Below are 16477 nucleotides of genomic sequence, written 5' to 3' on the forward strand. Positions count from 1 at the left end.
TCTCTTCTGGATTGAAAAAATACAGAATCTCAACGATACTTAACTCATAGATGTCAATAAAAGTACGTTCGGTAGAAATCTACACATATGAAAAGCATTAGCACCAATCTTAGATTAAAAAGACAATGAAGTCTTACATGAAGAAAATGAAGCACAACCTTTTCTTTGGAAGCCTCACCAATGTGAAAAATTGTAAATGGTGATTTAACAAAAAAGAGTGTTGGCTCGTGACCAAATTGACCATAACTTTTCCTTTGAACATCCGATTGACTCGATTTTTGCATCTACGTAAAGCTCGAGACCCAAAGAGTGTTTGACCTTCAGGTCACATATACCACCTACAAAGATTAAGGGAAAAAAACTACTAAAAATCTCAAAAAAAAACACTTTTGAGAAAGGAAATTCATGGTGGTACTTACTCAGGGAGATTACGAGAGGGTCACAGGCTCCTTTGTAGTTGAAACGAATTCCTCAGTTGGAGCATCTTTATGGAGCGGTGATGCCAAATTTTGCCATCATAGCAACCATCGCCTCATCAAATAAGGAGCTAACTAACTCATCGAATTTCTTAGTTGGAGCATCTTTATTCCACATAATCTTAGTTCTATATTTATGGAGCAGGTGCCTACCTACATACCAAGAATTTGTTTTCTTATCACTTATTATCATTACATATCCACTAGATACATTCCCGAATACCCTACAAAAATCCTTCGAGTTCAACAGATTCTCCTTGTCCTCCAAGAACAGCTAGCAAAATTAATTAGTCTGAAAAATTACTGCCACTTCTCTAGGTTCACTAGATTCTTCATCAGGGATCAAAGTGACGACAATTTTCTCGTATCAAATGATAAAAATCATCACTCCAAGTTCTCCATAAGTAAAATAAAAAAGAAAAAAGAAAAAAATTACTTTGAAGAGGCAACGTAATTCTTTTCAGAAGTTTTTGTAAATCATTAGCTGACCATTCTGAAATATCTGCACATTCAAGCCAGCCATAGGAACACTATTTCAACAACCCAACAATTTGTTACATTGGAAGACAATTCGTTCGCAAGACGATGCCTCATCTGCAAGTGACGCTTCTCTATGTTAAGGGAAGTTAAAAATAAATATGCTCTCCCGATGAAGTAGCCAAGACTCTCATTGTTAACAATTCCCTAAAATAAACATTGAAATGTGTCAAACTCAAAGTGAAAAAGATAGGGAAAAAGTCAAGTCCAAAAGATTATTCAAGCTAACCGAGAAAATTGTTGCACCAAGCTGAATATTTATAGCAGTTTGGCCAGCTTGTCGTTCCCTTGGGAACATAAGCATTTCCAAATCTGCAACTTTAGAAAAGTGTTCATGGGATTTCTCTTCTAGATTGAAAAAATACAGAATCTCAGCGATACTGAATTCATAGACGTCCATATGAGTACGTTCGGTAGAAATCTACACATATGAAAAGCATTAGAACCAATCTTAGATTAAAAAGACAATGAAGTCTTACATGAAGAAAATGATGCACAACCTTTTCTCTGGAAGCCTCACCAATGTGAAAAACTGTAAATGGTGATTTAACAAAAAAGAGTGTTGGCTCGTGACCAAATTGACCATAACTTTTCCTTCGAACATCCGATTGACTCGATTTTTGCATCTACGAAAAGCTCAAGACCCAATTATTCCAAAATACGATTAAATTTTTTTATTAAAAAAAAAGTGTTGGGATTGTGAATTTCCTCGATCAAGAGGTTGGACAGTCACCATATTTTGTTTGATTGATTCGGTTTGACCTAATATAAATTATTTGAACATCCTAAACATCATAATGCCAATCATTTTAAATCATCTTATTGGAAAATAATTAAAAGATAATAATATCATACATTTTTTAATCAAATTTTCACAGGTCATAAAGGACTTTGGATATGTCTCGAGTAAAGCCATTTAAAGATTCTATTTCCTTTAGCGAATGCACCATGATGTTCCTTTGACGAGACAATACGTTTTGTTGAGATGAGACTGCTCAACAGCAATATAGTCTTTGGTCGCTTTAGACATTAGTCTCCTCCCATCCCTCGCCCTATCCCGTGTCACCCAGGCGTGTTCGGCATGGAAAAACGTGTGATGTTGGTAGAGTAGGACAAGATTTGCGAGAGGAGCGGCAGCTACAATTTTTTTTTTTTATTTGGACCAAAAGGGCAAAAGGGAAAAATAGTGGCAATTTTTTTCATTGATATTTATCACGAGACAATTATCTACAAAAGGGAACACTTAAAAGTAAAATTGTATGTCCAAAAGGAGATCAGAATGGTGCCAAAAAAATGAACACAAGAAAATATCCACCGCAAACAACGATTGGATACATAAAATGCAATAAGCCAATACAAAATCAAATATGTAGATCAATGCAATTTGTTGCACATCTATACACTTGCATGCAAAAACCAACTGCAGTAATAGATGTAATGTCGGTCAGCATACTCAAAATCACTAAAATGTGAGGTATCGCATTGGTAAAATGACATTCGAGTTCATTGCCCAAACCAAAATTTGGGAAGCAACATATAATATCAAGCAAGCTGCTCACATCATCATCTGATTTGTTTTTCCAAATGTTTGATTTCTAGATTTGAGAATAGTTGGCAATGAAATTGCCGAAATGGGGATATGACTACATGAATTGGGCAGAGATGCAAATGGTAAAATTGGATGCAATTCATGAGCTGCACATGAAATATCTGGTTAAAATTTAATGCAGCAATAAGGAATCTAGTATTTGACATCTTCCTCATCTGCTCGCGACTTTCATCATTGGAACTGTAGATCGATCGACTGAGCCTTTTACTGCTCCCGCCACGGCCTGCTTTCGCTGGACTTTTCTTTACTTTTATCCTGAAAGTCATGATCAAACACATGACAAATTTTTCTATTTCAGTAAAATTAAATATTAGAGCAATTAATACTTGCTGTCCTCAAAATTTCATCATCCGAAAAGCTTCTGATTCATCACTCGATGATTCCTTTGCAAAACTTCCTTCTGTTGTGCAGGCTCGACAACTTCACTAGCCAATAATTACGTTGACATTAAAGAGACGTCATAGGTTGTGCGGAAAGAATTGACGAAATTTGCCGTAAAAATAAATAAAATGACTATTTGTACTAACTTAATCCTCCCTGGATTCATCATCCGAAGACTCAGAGTCATTAGAACTGCTGGAAGACTGGCCCTTTCTTGGAAAGGCTAGCAATTGTGCCGTATCTAAACACTAATGGTTGCTTCTTCAGAGCAGGCTTCTAAAAGCAAAAAGGGGGAAATGTATATCCAAAATCACAGACAAAAGGGCCAATTAACACTGCCAGACTGACTATAAAGTAGATGCAACATTAAAAGCGACTACAGCCATTTATGACAAAAACACAAGAAACAGTTATGGTGCGAACATACTTTCTTTTGTTCCTCTGAATGTGAGCGTGAATCTTTTGAGCTACTGGTTTCTTCCTTATTTTTCAGTGGCTTTTTCATTTCAATTTTCTACCTTTTTTCGAACAGCCTAATGCAAATAAAGACAGATAGTTCAAATCTCCATGAAGAGATCACCAAATACAGTGATTACACATCATAAGAAATTATAACACACCTCTTCCTTGAAATTAGGGCTTTCTGACATTTTTATGCTAGCTAATCATTTTACTATTTGTATTTTATCTTTATTTTTTTTGGTCGGTCTTCCTTGCAGGGCGTGGAAGTCGAAGCCCACACCTAAAACTATATCGTCCCTACCCCAACCCCCTGAGAATGTGGGAATTCAAACCTCCCACCTCCCTTTTCCATGTCAGAAGATAGCCACTGGGGCAAATCCGAGTGGTTTTATTGTTTGTATTAAACAATAGACTTTAAGGCGTTAAAACATTTTCACTAATAATTGCACTTAACACGAGGTAATTTTCTTATATATTTATTTCCATATTGATACTAATTGGCTAAATTAATGCAACTAAACTTTCTTGAAGAAGAAAACAACCCCTAATCACTTTACACTTGTTGGCTCTTGAGTGAAGCCACATCACATGGTATGGTGTTTCCAAAGTATTTTCCAATAACTATGTATATATATTTTTTTTTTTTGGAATATACGTTTTAATGTTTACCGGTTGAATTAACGAATGTAATTTGCCAAGACGACGGTACAAGGAATTTCATTAATTTTCACTCAACTTGGAATTTGGATAAGATGAGTCACTCTAGCTTTGCTAAAAAATGATTCGCACTCAAGAAAGAATCGGGATTTTCTATCGTTGCTAGCCATTATAATTATGCTTTAAAATAAAATACTTTACTATAATATATAAATTGACTTTTTATCCGTATGAAATGATAGAGGATTAAGTGTCTCATGATCATGTGAATCTTCTCAGCAAACCAACATGGAGCTATATTAGGTAAAATTTGTATAAAAATATATCAAAATCATTGTTTTTTTTTTAGTTCACTTTGATTCATGTGATCCTAAGATTGATTTTGTAATATTTTAGGTCCCTTTACATCTTTATCTATGACATTTGGATCAACAAGATAAATTTTTTCTCTACTAATTCATTATTCTTATTTTGGTCTTTTCTTTACTTCATTTGTTTTATGCATAACATATATCACCGGTCTTAATTTTATATCACCGGAGAGTTATTCTAAAGCAATTTAATTAGGGCTTAAGCAAAGAAAGCCATTTCATTCTACAATGATTTCATTATTAGTTATAAAGCTAACATTTCAGGTGTTCTTTCATCTTTTAAATTTAATAGATATTTATAATGACATTAACAATTTCTTTTTACTAAATGATAATTTTTTTTATCTATAATTATTCATATTTCGACATTAAATTTATTTTTCTTTCTTCACATTCAAATAAATTGATTCAGTGGGCCCTCCTCTGATTCTGTCTCTAAATTTGAGCTGGTAATAAGGAAATATAGAAGTCAAAAGAAATGGAAGAAGAAAGAAGTAACATAGAAGTCAAAAATTAAAATCGGTTAGAAAAGTCTGTCAGTTTCCTCAAAAAAGATCTGTGGCTGGTGTTTCACCGTTTACACTACTACACCTTGCCTTCTTGGTAACTTTTCATTTTATTTTTATTTTTATTTTTTTCACCCTTCTATTTGTTGGGTTGCTTTTAAATTGGACATATGAGGCCAAAATAAATATATTTGGATAAGAAGACAATCCAAGTAAGATAATTTTCTAACATGCTCAATTGTTTACAAGTGCTAGAGGGATTGGTGACAAGGATTAGGCTCTCATCTGGAACTTGACCTTATCGTATTGATGAATAGCCAGATTATTTATATTCGTATCTGCTCAATTTTATCCCTTGAAACAGGTTTAGAAAATTGAAGGCTGAAACTCACGTATATACTAAAACCACGGAGGGAATTCCATGGAAATTCTGCTCTCGGATTGGTGATCCAGATGCAGATATTCCATCCCTTATCATCACGCTGAAGCATCACAGGTCGGAGTTACGAAGAATGGGTTTGGGCCCTTTCTTGGATGGGCTTTCTGTTCATTCCTATGGGCTTTTCTATTTAACTGCTGGGCTTCCTTTTTTTTTCCTTTTCCGGGCTGCGCTTGTGCAACAGTCTTGGGCCTGGCGAATTTTCTTTTGAAAATGAACGGGTCGGATCCTAATCGGACTCTCTTTTATTTATTTATTTTTAATATTTTATTCTTTTCGTTTTTTTGACTAATGTTAATTTTCTTTTTATTTTTACAAATCTAAATGTTTGATATGTCGACAAAAATTATGCTGTCATCAACCGTTATTTTGACTACCATTAATTTCTCCTTCTTCTTTTTCCATTTTGAACTTACTTGCCCCATTGTCATTCACATAAATGGGTTCTCTACTGCACTGTGAAATTGGCATTTTTTGGTTTTCAATGTCTGACAACACGCAGTATCGAGATATTTCCAAGGCAATGCCATGAAACTTTTTAAGGACCCGTTGAATCACACGGTTATCCTCCGTTGGTTTCATTGTATTTGTAACTAAAAAGCCTTTTCACCGTGAAATCGACAATTATGCGAGAGAAATATGATCATATAAACGATTCTAGAATTTTAATTTGTTTAACATAGTTTTGAACTTTTTTGTACATATTCAATTTAATTCATGAGTTATATGAAAATGTTCAAAATTATCATTCCATTAATTCAAATTTAGGGACAATATTAAATATTTTCACAGTTTAAAAACTAAACTAAAGATGTACCAAAAGTTCAGGGACCGCATTAAATAAACTAAATGCTTAGAAATCATATTGTACAATGGGTTAAAATTTGGAGATCATATTAAACATATTAAAAATTACAAACCATTTATATTATTTTCTCAAATAAAATGATGAGAACTTTGACATAAATAAATCAAAGTCAACGGTAACATTAGCAAAACTATTTTGGATAGAACTGATCCCACCTCTGCGTTTGACTTCAAATGGTGGGAGAAATCGAATTTAAAACTTCTAACCTACTCTTTCGTTTTGAGCTACATGTGGCTACGAAGTAAAAAGAAGAATAGGTTCTCTCTCTCTGTATATGTATAAATCATCGGAGCTTTAACGATTTCCCAACAAGGTAAGCGGGCATATATCCCTGTCCTCTCCATGCAAGGACAAGCCATCCACGCCATCATGATGTCCTCAAAGATCACTCTCCATTTTCTTCTTCTCACCTTCGCCTCCTTCTTGTTATCCTCCACGGGCCGTGTTCACGGCGAAGCTGCTCGTCCTTGTACGATCGACGCCATATACCAGTTTGGAGACTCAACCTCCGACACCAACAACCTCATCCGCATCAGGGGTCCCAACGGCTCTGGCTCCCAGGCTGCTGATCTCCCTTATGGCGAGACTCTCGGCAAGCCCACCGGTCACTTCTCTGATGGCCGCCTCATAGTTGACTACTTCAGTACGGGATCAAAATAACCCAACACCCTCCCGAGACAATGGATATCAGGTAAAACTATGATACTGATGATCACCTAGGATTTAAAACGATCCCTGTTGTTTTGCAGCCATAGTTCTTGGCCTCTCTCTTTTGGATCCCTCGTTGGGCAAAAATCTTTCCATTGAGCATGGAGTCAACTTCGCCGTCACCGGAAGTACCATCCTCAATCCTTCATTCTCCGCTGCAAGAAACATCACTGTCTCAGCTCCCGATGTTCCCTTGCATCTGCAGCTCAACTAGTTCAGAAACTATCCCAACTAAACCTGCGGGTCGCAAACTGGTACGCCACAACTCTCCTTTCCATGCCTCCTTTTCATTTGAGGGTTGCATTAGAACCTATAGGAGAGGTGCAAAATATAGGGGAGAATCTGAGGAGTTGTGTACCATCTGTTATTGAATCCTCATTTGACATTGGACGTATAAGTTATATAGTGCTTGAGCGTGTTCTGCTTTCCTCTGAGTATGGCACATTGCGACTATTCAGTTTTCCTTTGGAGAAATAATGCAGAATGAAAGGATGTGGCTGCAAATATTCGCAGCAAATTGATTGCTGCTAATGTCAGAGAGGCTAAAAACATTAAATGTACTTATCCAATATAGAATTTTGATTCTTAATTTCTTGCGTAAAATAATTTTTTTTGCACATCTTTGTTACTGTATTTTCTTATCCTCAATGAAAGCACCAAAGTTATATTGGCTTATCATATGCTACTGTGCCCTAGATGTGAAATTTATGAACTTCAAAGGCTTAAAGCAGAAATACGAGGCAAACGATGAGTGTGGCATTCCTTTCGCCATCACTGTTCGTGAAAATTTTAAGGTCACCATTCGAGAGTGCGATAACAAATAACAAGTTCGTGTATCAAAAGACGCGGTGACCTCAATAATGAAGGAGCTTGTTGATGGGAAAAGAACGTGGTCCAACTTATTACTGAATTTTCCACGAGTTAAATTCCAATAGATGAATAGTTTAGTTGCTGAGTAAACAATGATATCAACAACTAAATTATTCATCTACTGGAATTTAACTCGTGGAAAATTCAGCAATAAGTTAGACCTTGTTCTTTTCCTATCAGCAAGCTCCTTCATTATTAAGGTCGTGTCTTTTGATACACGAACTTGCTATTTGCTGTCGCGTTCTCAGATTGTGACCTTAAAATTTTCACCAATGGTGAAAGAAATGCCACACTCATCATTTGCCTCGTATTGTTGCTCTAAGCCTTTGAAGTTTATAAATTTCACATCTATGACACAGTAGCATATGATAAGCCAATATAACATAAGTGCTTTCACGAGGATAATAAAATATAGTGACAAAGATACAAAGCTTCACATAAAATATGTGCAAAAGAAACTCATTTTACGCAAGAAATTAAGAATCTAAAATCTATATCGGCTAAGTACCTTTGATACTTTTAGTCTCTCTCACATCAGCAGCGATCAGTTTGCTGCAAATATCTGCAACCACATCCTTCCATTTTGCATTTTTTCTCCAAAGGGAAAGTGAACAGTGGCAAGGTGCCATACTCAGAGGAAAGCAGAACATAGTTTGTTATGAACGTTTGCTACAATGTTTTCTATAGAAAAAATGCTCAAGCATTGTCTATCTTATACGTCTAATAACAAAAGAGGATTCAATAACAGATGGTACACAACTCCCTGGATGCTCCCCTATATTTTGCACCTCTCCTATAGGTTCTAATGCAGCCTAAAATGAAAATCTTCCTCTCCATGAATTGCCTAGTATTAAAAGGACAAATGGAAGCATCAAGTAAAGGAACAGATTCCGAACATACATAGCAAAAGAGCAAAAGCCAAGGGACCTCCAACATATACCAAAAGTGATTCAATAGCCATTTTCTTCTCATTTTCCTTAAAGGCAAAACCTATTTTCTCCTCGTTTGGCAAAATTACCAGTTTTTGCATTGATACTTCAATTAGTTAATCATGATAACTCAAGCATTCACAAATAAAGGGTAGAATATTGCTCCTTGTACTCCAAGAACAACTAGCAAAATTAATTAGTTTGAAAAATTAACGCCACATCTCTGGGTTCAGCAGATTCTTCATCAGGGATCGAAGTGACTACAATTTTCTCCTGTCAAATGATAAAAATCATCACTCCAACTTCTCTAGGAAAACAAAAAAAAGAAAAGTACTTGAAAAAAGGCAACGTAACTCTTTCTAGGAGTTTTTGTAAATCATTAGCTAACCATTCTGAAATATCTGCACATTCAAACCAGCCATAGGAACACTCAATTTCAGGAACCCAATAAGTTGCTGCATTGGATGCCAATTCATTCGCAAGGCGCTGCCTCGTTCGCAAGGTGCTGCCTCTTCCGCAAGTGATGCTTCTTAAGGGAAGTTAAAAATAAATATGCTCTCCCGATGAAGTAGCCGTGACTCTCATTGTTAACAATTCCCTAAAAATAAACATTGAAATGTCTGAAACTCAAATGAAAAAGATAGGGGAGAAAAGTCTAAGTTCAAAAGATTATTCAAGCTAACTGAGGAAACTGCTACACCAAGCTGAATATTTATAGCAATTTGGCCAGCTAGCTTGTCCTTCCCTTGGGAACATAAGCATTTCCAAATTTGCAACTTTAGAAAAGTGTTCATGGGATTTCTCTTCTAGATTGAAAAAATGCAGAATCTCAACGATACTAAACTCATAGACGTCCATATGACTACGTTCAATAGAAATTTACACATATGAAAAGCATTAGAACCAATCTTAGATTAAAAAGACAATGAAATCTTACATGAAGAAAATGATGCACAATCTTTTCACGGGAAGCCTCACTAATGTGAAAACTGTAAATTGTGATTTAACAAAAAGAGTGTTGGCTCATGACCGGATTGACCATAACTTTTCCTTTGAACATCCGATTGACTCGATTTTTGCATCTACAAAAAGCTCGAGACCAATTATTCCAAAATACGATTCAATTTTTTTTTCTAAAAAAAAAAAGTGTCGGGATTGTGAATTTCCTCAATTGAGAGGTTAGATAGTCACCATATTTTGTTCGGTTAGAATCTCATTGTCATGATTTACCTGATTTAGATATTATAAATTTGTAATTATCAGAAATCATCTTATTGGAATTTAAAAAATATATATTACGCATGTTTTTACTCAAATTTGGCTAAAATTTGACTCATCATAATTTTTCCATTTGACATCCAATTGAATCAGTTTTTGCACCTAGCTTAATTCAACCATATAGCGTTTATCTTGAATAGAAAGTTCCAAAATGAGGGAAAAAAAAAGTTATTTCTCCAAACTTCTTATGGTGACCCTCTCTTTAGTAGCTATGAGTTAGCGTGCTTAGTTGATTCATGGTGCGTGTTTTTTCGCTGATGGATTGATCTTGCTTAGCACGGAGCTCCTTCTCTTTCTTCATTACTTCGACTTTGCGCCTCACTTGTGTGTTTGGCGAACCAGGGATTACAAGTGGCATAGCTAAGACACCTTCTGATTTGGCTGATTTCACACGGAAAATGGAATCGTCGATTGAATACTGTTCCTATGCATCTATTAATTAGCTATGATTGGTTGCGATTTGAAGATTCCATGTCTCCTCATTCCGGATTTTGAATTGGACCTTCTTATCCATGCCGTTGCCTTTAAATTGCTTGAGACATGAGAGCTCTTAGAAGAACCATGTTGCTAAGTGCTTGATTTGGCTACAATTTATGAAACTTGAGAGCAAAACCTTGTGGTCTTCTACCTTTTTTAACTATTTACTCTTCAGTAAGGCATGTACTTTGACTCGATTTGACCTAATTTAAATTATTAGATTGTCCTAAACATCATAATGTCAATCATTTTATGCCACGACCTACCACTCGGGGGAAGAAAACATGTTTAGAGGTATTGCCTAAGAGACGGACCTAAGGCCCATGATTAGGCGTGGGCTCTCCCAAGCCGATACCTCGCGTGACATTAGGATATTTTGAAAATTTTGCAATAAAGAGTCGTTATTAGCCTATTGGGGTCGACTAGAAATCAAGTGAAACATAAGAGTATACCTCACTTCCTATGCAATCGAGAAATCTAAGTTTGTGACTTGATTACATTAATTAACCAATTATTGCCATTTCGGTACCTAATCTTGTTCATTTTAAAATAAAATATTTTTATCAGGCAGTTTGGATTGATTTTACACTTATCTACTAACACGCGAGTGATCATTCGGGTGCGCAATCATTAAAATAACAATCATAACTACAAAGATCCTAATTGCAATAAAATTGAGCACGTGCAATTAAACATAATAAAACATGCAAATTAAACATGCGATATAATCAATATACGAGCAAATAAATACTTAATTACACTAAAAATGCAAGACATGGCAATTCCTAACTAAATCCTACATTTTTGGATTTTCAAAATTTTTAATTTTGTTTAAATTTTTTTAAAGAAGGTCGAATTTTTAATGTTTTAGTTTTTGAATTTTCGGAATTTTTTTCGAATTCTTATTATTTTTCGAAATTCTTTATTATTTATTTATTTTTGAATTTTTAACATATTTTTAATATTTAATATTATTATATTCGGAAAAAGGGGTCGGACCGGGTAGATCCGATCCGGCCATTGACCCGACCCAAAAGCAGATTCGACCCTATCGGATTGAAAAAGAAAATAAAATTTTTATTTCCTGTTTTTTTCCTCCTTCCTCTTTTTGCCTTCTTCTATGTTTTGTCTTTTTCCCTCCACTATCCTCTCATCCACGCCGCCTTCACCGTACGTCTGCCTCCCATGTCTTTTCCACCTTTCTATTTTTTTGTTTTCATTATTTCATTACTCTTTTTATTTCTATATTTCATTACTCTTTTTATTTCTTTATTTCTTGTTTTTCTTTTAAGCTTTTTTTTTTTTTCTAGGTCGTCTTCTTCCCTGGTCTTCTTCACGATGTCCCCTCTCTGCCCGGAGCTTCCTCATTCTGCACCATGCACAACGCCGGCCGAATTAAGCGGCGTTGACCGCCGGGCCAACACCGTCCACCGGTTATCCCCCTCGACCGACGTTGGCTACCACCGGCCACATATTCCGACGACCACTAACTCATTATCCGGTGCGACGAAAGACTCCGTCGATTCGAATACATGCAAATATTTCGCATAAACCACACGAAAATACAATCAATACAGGCAAAGCAACAAGGATTCAGCAAGCACTGAGGCAAAAATGAGTCGGTCTCGCGTTAAAACACAGGCCATGCTTCGGTTTTCTTTAAGGCATTTTGTCGAACAGATGGCATGCACTAATAAAACGAGAAGGTTTTGCCTCGATCGAAACTCAACTTGAGCTCAGGCTTATACATGAGCATAGCAACATGCACAGAAACATCAATGGAGGCTCCACGGGACTGAAGCTCGCGTGAACTGGTCAACCGCGAGTTCCGATCCGGCGCCCTACAAAAATGGAGCATACATGAGCAGAAAAGACCTACCTGGTTTGGTTCGATGGGGATGCAGCGACGGATGGTGGCCGATGGACGGGCCACCGACGATGGTGGATCACTCCCTCAAGCTCCAGCTCTCTCAGTTTGCTCTCTGTCTCTCTCTCCCTTGGACTCACGCTCTTGTTGGTCCTCTCGGCCAAAACCAACGTCGGAGGACATGGAAGAAGGGGGGAATCGCGAGGGACGGCTGGACGACGCCCACCCGGGGCTAAATTTCAGCCCTCTCGCTCTCTCGGTTGCTCTCGCTCGAACTCCCTCAAGCTCTCTCTCCTGGATTCCCACTGAAGAGCTCCCTCCTTTTCTCACTCATCTTCTCCCTCTTTTCAGGGCCACCGACCAGCGCGCATGGCTTCTGTGCTTTTGGCTGGCCTAGCCCCGACACGCAGATCATGCTGCCATCCTGCTCACGAACTTTTGCCCCTCTGGTTTGTACGTTTCTTTTCTATCAAAGCCAGACCGGCGTGCGGGCGTGAGGAAGAGAGGAAAGAGAGAGAGGGGCCTGGGCTTGGCTCAGGTTAAAAAAATGATCCAAAGGAGAGTAGAACAAAAAGGACCGGGCCTAGCCCGGTTCGCTCTTCTTTTTTTTTTAAATTTCGATTTTAAAAAATTAGATTTAATAATTAGTGATAATTATGTAAATGCTCCTAATGTCTACGTGTAATGGATTTTAATGAAAACATACATGATGCATTTTAATGAAAGTTATTTACTTTACTCTTTACTCTTTCTTTTTTTTTGTTTTTTAGCAACTAATCCTAAGTTTGTATCCAATTAAATCCTAAATAAAATGGTAAAATTTAGATCAAAAAATTAAAAGATAATAATATTATGCATTTTTAATCAGAATTTCACTAGTCATAAAGGGCCATGGATATGTCTCAAGTAAAGCCATTAAAGCTTCTATTTCCTTTAGCGAATGCACCATGATGCTCCTCTGGCGAGACAATACGTTTTGTTGAGATGAGACTGCTCAACAGCAATATAGTCTTTGGTCGCTTTAGACATTAGTCTCCTCCCATCCCTCGCCCTATCCTGTGTTCGGCATGGAAAAACGTGTGCTGTTGGTAGAGTAGGACAAGATTTGTGAGAGGAGCGCGGTTACAGTTTTTTTTTTTATTTGGACAAAAGGGCAAAAGGGAAAAATAGTGGCAATTTTTTTTTTCTGTTGATATTTATCACGAGACAATTATCAACAAAAGGAACAATTAAAAGTAAAATTGTATGTCCAAAAGGAGATGAGAATGGTGCCAAAAAATGAACACAAGAAAATATCCACTGGAAACAATGATTGGATACATAAAATGCAATAAGCCAATACAAAATCAAATATGTAGATCAATGCAATTTGTTGCACATCTATACACTTGCATGCAGAAACCAATTGCAGTAATAGATGTAATGTCGGTCAACATACACAAAATCACTAAAATGTGAGGTGTCACATTAGTAAAATGACATTTGAGTTCATTGCCCAAACCAAAATTTGGGAACCAACATATAATATCAAGCAAGCTGCTCCCATCATCATCTGATTAGAAACGGTTTTTTTTTAGTTTTTCCAAATGTTTGATTTCTAGATTTGAGAAGATGAAATTGCCGAAATGGGGATATGACTACATGAATTGGATAGAGATGCAAATGGTAAAATTGGATGCAATTCATGAGCTGCACATGAAATATTTGGTTAAAATTTAATGTAGCAATAAGGAATCTAGTATTTGACGTCTTCCTCATCTACGCGCGACTTTCATCATTAGAACTGTAGATCGATCGACTGAGCCTTTTATTGCTCCCGCCACGGCCTGCTTTCACTGGACTTTTCTTTAGGGAAAATGTCACAAATGGTTTCTGAACTTTCATATAATGTTCAATTTGATCCATGAGCTTTCGATTTGCTCAATTTGGTCCCTAAACTTTCATATAATATTCAATTTCATCTATGAGCTTTCGATTTGCTCAATTTGGTCCCTAAACTTTCATCTAATATTCCATCTAGTCCATAACTATTTTTTTTTAATCGAAAGAAAGGCTTCCTATGAAATTACTTAGCTGCGGTTTGAGACAATACATCAAAAGCATCGGTGCATAATAAGTCTAGTAAAGCGGGCGGGGGATGAAACAACCAATTAGAGGGAAGGTAACTACATTGACAGGCCTTTGCGAGCCAATCAGCGAGCCGGTTTGCTATTTGATTGCAGTGGGCCAGGGAGATGTCAGTGAATTCCTGTAGTTTCGCTTGGGCCCGGTCCAGGAGCGGTTGAAGCTGCAAGTTCACTTCCGTCGAAGCTGTAACCCCTTGCACGAGTGGAAGACAATCTGTTTGTACTTGCAGGGAGAGTTCCGCGCGGTTAGAAAGTAGATCTAAGGTTTCAAGCAGAGCCAAAAGCTTCTGCCTGTGCTGCCGAAGCCGCCTCCACCAATGTCGCAAAGCCGTCCACCAGACTTCCTTGGTAATCCCTGCAGATACACGCTACAGCGGCTCTGTTTCGCGATTTTCCTCCGGCCTCTACTTCCGTGGTGTTGAGCTCGACAAAGGAAGCATCTATATTAACTTTCAGAGTATGAGGGGGCGGAGGTTGCCAACGATCTGGTATGGCTTTGAACTTCCTTTCTTCTACCTGTTGTTGGCTCACAGATATGAAATTATCGTGGAGAGCTTGTGCCTGACTTAGAACTTGCTGCGGGTGCAGGGGACGCCTCTCGAAGAAGAACTGATTTCGCCCCTTCCAGATACTCTAGAGGACAGCCGCAACCTGATCGAACTTCTTGGTATGGTTAGGGTTGGTTTTGAGTTTGCCTAACCAGTCATCGAGGCGAGTTAACCCATATCTGGATATTTTGATCTGCAGGGGTGCGGAACTCCAAATCTGAGTTGTCCATGGACAGAGCAGAAGAATATGTTCGATGGTTTCAGCCTCTTTGCTGCAGACAGGGCATATAGGATCCAGTACGATCTTTCTTCTATATAAGTTTTCCCGTGTAGGAAGAGCATTTTGACATGCTTGCTAGAGAAAGAATCTGATTTTTGGAAGGGTTTTAGCTTGCCAAATGTGTTTCCATAGATCTGGATTGATGTGATGCGATGAGGTTGCTGTTGGGTATATGCTTGTTGGGTTTTCTCTGACTGTGTAGTAGCCACTTTTCACTGAATAGATACTAGAGTTATTGTGCATCCAGACTAGCTTGTCTTTTGAATCTAGCATTCCGATAGGTGTTGCGAGAATTTCCTTCACGATTTTGTCATCAAACATCGACTCCACCCGCTGAACATTCCATTTGCTATTTCCTTGTTCAATTAGTGCTGCCACATGTTTTGGTTCGTTTCTTGTTGCCGGGCCTCCAATCGGACCACTTGTTATCCATTTATCTGCTCTTATCGATAGTTTTTTCCATTCCCAACTTGGTATATAGTGTGTGGACTGATAGAATCCCTACCCCGAGTTATACTTTTCCAACCCCATGAAGGTCGGGATCATTTTCCAGCTTTCCAAAAGTCTCCATGTGGATAATATAGGCCTTTCATCACTTTGCTCAATAAGGATTGAGAATTTTGTGAGATGCGCCACGCTTGTTTCCCCAACATAGCTGTGTTGAATGCAATTAGGTCTTTGAAACCTAGGCCCCCCTCCTTTCTGAGTTTCAATGTATCCCAATTCTTCCAGTGTATTCTAGCATTTCTACTATTTGTTTTCCACCAAAAGTTAGCAATCCTCCTCTCAATAGCTTTGCATATAGAAATAGGGATCTTGAATATGAACATGGCATGTTGAGGGATGGCCTGTACAACTGATTTTATCAAATTTTCATTCCCTGCTTTTGATAACAAGTGTTCCTTCCAGCTTTCTAACTTTCTATTTACCCTCGCAAGGATCCATGCGAACATATCTTTTTTTGAGCAGCCCCAATCCATCGGAATCCCTAAATATTTCCCTGTTTTTTCAAATTCTGGAACTCTAAGTTCATTGGCCATTTGAATATTGACCAATTTCCCCTTTTTTAATACCAAACTGTTTTTTTA

The 16477-nt window shown here is 37.4% G+C and overlaps 2 long non-coding RNA genes across 2 annotated transcripts; both read right to left on the bottom strand.

Moving 5' to 3' along the window:
• Positions 1-6311: 6311 nt before the first annotated feature.
• On the bottom strand, positions 6312-7994 carry LOC120288114. Its single transcript, XR_005546378.1, has 2 exons — positions 7252-7994; positions 6312-7169 (listed from the first exon to the last, which is right to left on the bottom strand). It is a non-coding gene; the product is annotated as an uncharacterized LOC120288114 (long non-coding RNA).
• A 744-nt stretch (positions 7995-8738) lies between these two features.
• Positions 8739-12886, bottom strand: LOC104453493. Its single transcript, XR_005546376.1, has 3 exons — positions 12448-12886; positions 9202-9411; positions 8739-9086 (listed from the first exon to the last, which is right to left on the bottom strand). It is a non-coding gene; the product is annotated as an uncharacterized LOC104453493 (long non-coding RNA).
• Positions 12887-16477: the final 3591 nt, after the last annotated feature.

This window comes from Eucalyptus grandis, chromosome 9 (assembly GCF_016545825.1).
Source record: "Eucalyptus grandis isolate ANBG69807.140 chromosome 9, ASM1654582v1, whole genome shotgun sequence".
Lineage (NCBI taxonomy): Eukaryota > Viridiplantae > Streptophyta > Magnoliopsida > Myrtales > Myrtaceae > Eucalyptus > Eucalyptus grandis.